This window comes from Leucopleurus acutus (genome assembly GCF_964270905.1).
Source record: "Leucopleurus acutus genome assembly, chromosome: 10".
Classification (NCBI taxonomy): domain Eukaryota; kingdom Metazoa; phylum Chordata; class Mammalia; order Artiodactyla; family Delphinidae; genus Leucopleurus; species Leucopleurus acutus.
The window spans coordinates 40,524,338-40,530,603 of NC_139153.1; positions in this window are offsets into that span (position 1 = coordinate 40,524,338).

Here is a 6,266-nt window from a genome sequence, read left to right on the forward strand (position 1 = left end):
AGAATTGGGTAGAGGGTACCACAAAACCATGAGGGAAGGAAAGATAACATGTATGGGGAAACTTTTTCCATTCATGAAAAGCTTAGAAGTTAAGCTTCCAAAACATACAAGAAAACCTAGCCAAAAGAAAGATAACCAACAAAATCAGCATCAAGAGATGAATTCACTGTAATTGAAATGAAAATAGTGGAGCGAACTGATAATAACTTTAAAATAAATATGTTTAGAGACTTCCCTGGCAGTCCAGTGGCTATGACTCTGCACTTACAATGCAGGGGGTGCGGGTTCGATCACTGATCGGGGAACTAAGAACCCACATGCCTCGTGGTGTGGCCAAAAAATAAGTTTAAAAAAACCCTAAAACAAATATGTTTAGAACACTCAAAGACATAAAGGAAGGATACCTTTTCTAGAAGAATAAGAAATTGTGAAATAAAAATGGTCAGAAATGAAATGGTAATGGTAGATATTTAAAGAACCAGTTAGAAATCCTAGAAAATAAAAATGCAGTTATTGAATAAGCACATCATGAGCAAATGAACCAACGCTTAGGGCAATAATGCCCACCCCTGATTCAGAAGGAGGACTAAGGTCTTATTTAGGAGGAAGATAAGAAGGTGAATAACTTAGGATTTTGTTAGAAATTTTTATTTAGAGTATAAAAGGAATGTAAATATAACTACTAAAGAAATAGAAATATAGTTCTCCAAGCCACTCAAAGGGAAATAAAACTAATAATTGAACAGAAGGCAGGATATTAAGAGAAGCAAAGAAAAAGCATGGTAAACAGAAAAAATACATATATATGAGATGATAACACTACATCAAAACATAGCAATGATCACAATGAATGTAAAAGATTTAAACTTCGCTCCTTTTTGCCTTCACACCGGAGAAATCAGTGACCAGTCAGAGGTTTTTTGGTGCCAGACCTCTGTCCTTTGGGTCTTTTGAGTGGGACATGTAATTCTTCTATTCAGCACTAGAGGTCAGCAGCGTTCACTACTGTATTTCTTTCCCCCAGGACTCTCTATAGTACTTCGGTCAGATTCTCACGAAGCAGGAATGCGTTTCTTTTAGACCTGACTTATCATTCATCTAAGACTCATTCCCAAATTAAAAAAAAAAAGTATGGTCCTTAGAATTTCAGCTGCTCAAAATAGTTGCCAAGGATGTATCTAACTGCCTGGTAGATCTAGGGAGCCAGATTTTTTTTACAGATTGTACTTCATTGATGGGCATTGGTTAGATGTTCTGTAAGTATGGCTGCTATAGCTACAGAATGAGGCTTCGAGCAGGATATACGTAGCTAGAGAGCCTTCACTGGATCTTAGGACAAATAGATTTATACAAGATATTGTCTTTACTGTTGTTGAAGACTGTTATGAATCTTTCTGGCTAACAGTTAACCTTGAAAAATCATATGGTTTGTTCACTCTCTTGGTGGTGTACTACCAGATAGGATTCTTTTTCTGACTTTTGCCTTTATATTTGCTCAAAAGTTTATGGGCGGGCTTCCCTGGTGGCGCAGTGGTTGAGAGTCCGCCTGCCGATGCAGGGGACGCGGGTTCGTGCCCCGGTCCGGGAGGATCCCACATGCCGCGGAGCGGCTGGGACCGTGAGCCATGGCCGCTGAGCCTGCGCGTCCGGAGCCTGTGCTCTGTGGCGGGAGAGGCCACAGCAGTGAGAGGCCCGCGTACCGCCAAAAAAAAAAAAGTTTATGGGGCTTTGTCTTAACCCTTCCTAGGAGAAGCAGAGAACCAGGAGGGATTCATATGTGGGAACACCCTTCTGCTGTGACCAGTTGTCCAATTTTGCCATTTTCATCTTACCTAAGTTAATTAGTGGTAGTGGCTGTTAGTCAAGAGTCACTGACTGCAAATAATACTTGGTTACTTAGGCTGAGTTTGAAACCAGTAATTATGTTTAACTTGTGTTTAAGTAGGCAATGGCTCATTTTAACTTCATTTAGCTGATGTGACGTGGGAACAGAATAATTTCCTTATGCTACTAAGACCTTAGTATATTACTATGGCCCATTGTAGATGTCTAATAACTTTATGGAATGAGCATGAATTGGCTAATGGAGTCTTTTCTTTCCAGAGTGACTGCCAAGGGAAAGAACTTTTAAAGTTGAGCTGTGAAATTCATCCTTGTTAAATGGCTTTTGCAGAACTGAACTATGCCATTGTTAAAGCTTTAAAAGACATAGTGAATGTTCAGAATTTCTACCTTGGGTGTGAAGGTACATATTCGTATGCAGAAAAACAAAAGAAAATTGAATTTTAAAAGTAAAATTTAATGCTGAAACCCCTGAGCAGTTGAAAGTATTATTAGAACTGGTAAAATGAATCTCTGGTGCAGTAAGTCAGAGAATCTCTGGGAAGCAGTAATGATTGGAGAAGGTGTGGAGAGGAGCTTCTGGCTGTCTCCAGTTCATAAGCTGGGTGGTGGTTACACAGGGGGTCCTCTTTGGCATAATCTGGCAAGCTCTACACTTATAATTTATATGCATTTCTGTAAGTACATCACCCTCCAGTAAATTTTTTTAAAACTGATATTTACTGAATTCTACTTTAATCCAGACTGCATCCTAAAGTTCCTCAGGTGAAGGAAACTTCTCCAGGTCCCTGGTCTTTAGACTGTCTTGTCAAGACTTTGGTTCCTTCGGGTTCCAGGAGGCCTACTGAGCAATGAGTCTTCCCCAGTTTCTTCTAGCTATTTGGTTGGCCAAAAAGTTCATTTGATGTTTTCCATAAGATGGTTCTAGTGGCGCTTAGTTGTCTTTAACTTCATTTGAAACAGTTTTGTTAGACTGTATTGTGACAACTATCATATCAGCATGCATTTAGAAAAAAACTTATCAAAATTGGTGAATTTTTGTGTAGCCATTTTAATATTGAAGATGGAAGAAAAAAGCAACATTTTTGGCATATTATGCTTTATTATTTCAAGAAAGGTAAAAGTGCAACTGGAACACAAAAAGATTTATACAGTGTATGGAGAAGGTGCTATGACTGATCAAACGTGTCAAAACTAGTTTGTGAAGTTTTGTGCTGGAGATTTCTCACTGCATGATGCTCCACGGTCAGGTAGACCAGTTGAAGTTGATAACAATCAAATCGGGACATTAATTGAGAACAATCAACATTATACACACAGGAGCTAGCCGACATATTCAAAATATCCAAATCAAGCATTGAAAATCATTTGCACCAGCCTGGTTATGTGAATTGCTTTGATGTTTGGGTTCCGCATAAGTTAAGCAAAGAAAACCTTCTTGACCATATTTCAGCATGTGATACTCTACTTAAGTGTAACGAAAACATTCCATTTTTAAAACAAATTGTGAAGGGCGATGAAAAGTGGATACTGTACAGTAATGTGGAATGGAAGAGATTGTGGGGCAAGTGAAATGAACCACCCCCAACCACACCAAAAGCCGGTCTTTGTCCAAAGAAGATGATGTTGTGTATATGGTGGGATTGGAAGGCAGTCCTCTATTATGAGCTCCTTCTGGAAAACCAAATGATTAATTCCAACAAGTACTGCTCCAATTAGACCAACTGAATGCAGCACTTGACGAAAAGCATCTAGAATTAGTCAACAGAAAACGCATAATCTTCCATCAGGATAATGGAAGACTGCATGTTTCTATGATGATCAGGCAAAAACTGTTACAGCTTGGCTAGGAAGTTCTGATTCATCCGCCATATTCACCAGACCTTGTACCTTTGGATTTCCATTTACTTCGGTCTTTATAAAATTCTCTTAATGGAAAAAATTTCAATTCCCTGGAAGACTGTAAAAGACACCTGGAACGGTTCTTTGCTCAAAAAGATAAAAAGTTTGGGGAAGATGGAATTATGAAGTTGCCTGGAAAATGGCAGAAGGTAGTGGAACAAAAAGGTGAATACATTATTCAATAAAGTTCTTGGTGAAAATGAAAAAAATGTGTCTTTTATTTTTACTTAGAAACCTAAGTCACGTTTTGGCCAACCCAATAAGACTCACCAGGGATCCAGAAGTAATGTCACCACTATCCTTCTGAATGTATTGTAGTGTATGTTTCAATGCCACTGTCCTCTCTACTTTTATTAGAGAATGACTGGAAATGACCTTGGAGCCATAACTCTGGTCAGCACATATTAACAAATTATTAAACCTGGTTTGATCTTTATCCCTACTGTTATATAAAAAAAATTGTCATAAGGCTTCGACTGTAGTGTGAACTATATCTAAGTATGTTTTTTAAATTGTTGAAATAATTTCACTAACAGAAAAGTATAAAGAAGAGTGCAGGGCTTCCCTGGCGGTGCAGTGGTTAAGAATCCGCCTGCCAATGCAGGGGACACGGGTTTGAGCCCTGGTCCGGGAAGATCCCACATGCTGCGGAACAACTAAGCCCGATTGCCACAACTACTGAGCCTGCACTCTAGAGCCCATGAGCCACAACTACTGAGCCTGCGTGTGTAGAGCCCGTGCTCCACAACAAGAGAAGCCACCGCAATGAGAAGTCCATGAACCGCAATGAAGAGTAGCCCCTGCTTGCCACAACTAGAGAAAACCTGTGTCCAGCCACGAAGACCCAACGCAGCCAAAAATAAATAATAAATAAATAAATTTTTTAAAAAAAGAGTGCAAAGAATTCCTGTATATCATTTACCAATTTCCCCTCTTGTTGATACTTTATCACATTTACTTTATATTTTCTTTCTCTTCTAAAAGTTGGCAGACGTGATGGCCAATTACCCCTAAATACTTTAGTATGTATTTCCTAAAAATAAGGAAGATCTCCTCCACATAACCATCAAAATGAAGAATTTTGATTTCACATTGATGTAATACTATCATCTAACCCACAAACGTTGTTCAAATTCTGCCAGTTGTCTCAATAATGTACAGGATCATGTGTTACGTATGTTTGTCATGTCTCTTTAGTCTCCTTCAATCTGGAACAGTTCCTAAGTCTTTCCTTATCTGTCACAACCTGAATAGGTTTTAAAAGCACAGGCCAGTGACTTTGTAGACTGCTTCTCAGCTTGGATTTGTCTGATGTTTCCAGGTGATCAGATTTAAGTCAAGCATTTTGGCAGGAATGTCACAAAAGTGAACTATCCTCATCGTGTGGCATGCCATGCTGATTTATCCCATAACTGGCCTTGTTGCCCTTTTAAAAAAAATATTTATTTATTTATTTTTGGCTGCATTGGGTCTTTGTTGCTGCGCATGGGTCTTCGTTGCTGTGCATGGGCTTTCTCTAGTTGTAGTGGGGGGGGCTACTCTTCATTGTAGTGCACGGGCTTCTCATTGCGGTGGCTTCTCTTCTTGTGGAGCATGGGCTCTAGGCACGTGGGCTTCAGTAGTTGTGGCTCTCAGGCTCTAGAGCACAGGCTCAGTAGTTGTGGTGCACGGGCTCCGTAGTTGTGGTGCACGGGCTTAGTTGCTCCACAGCATGTAGGATCTTTCCGGACCAGGGCTCAAACCTGTGTCCCCTGCATTAGCAGTCGGATTCTTAACCACTGTGCCACCAGGGAAGCCCCAAGGCGTTGTTGCCTTTGATCACTTGGTTAAGGTGGTGTCTGCATGTCTCCTTCACTATGAAGTTATTACTATTCCTTTTGTAATTAGTAGGTATCTAATGGGAAGATGCTTTGAAACCAGGTGGATATCTCAGTTCTCTACAAAACTCCTCTGCTATTTTTAGCATCTATTGATGATTCTTGTCTGAATCAATTGTTACTACGGTGGTTGTCAAATGGTGATTTTTCTGATCCCATCACTCTCTCTACATTTATAGTTGACATAGAGAAGCACTTTCTCTTCTCTCCACTTTCCCATTAATTCATTTATTTATATCATTATGCATCCATGGATTCCTATTTTGTTCAATGGGTTATGATTCATTACCATGATTATTTATTTGGTGCTGTTTGTCCCAGATATGCCCAGTGGTACCCCCTCCAGACTGGGTTCTCTGTCCTTTTGACATGTTCCCATCATTCTTTGAGTATTTCCTTACTTTGTAACATAACAAGATGTACCATTCTCATCTTGTACTTTCCATGCCCCAGCCCTGGAACCAGCCATTTCTCCAAGGAGCTCTGCTTCCTTTTAGTGTTTAGAAACCAAGATCTGGACACTATGTGTATTCACTGCTAATGAGCTATCACTATATACCCAAACACACATATAAATGCACACACAACTATATATTTCTATTTTTTTTAATCTATTGAAAGCCATGTGTTCACATCAATACCTTC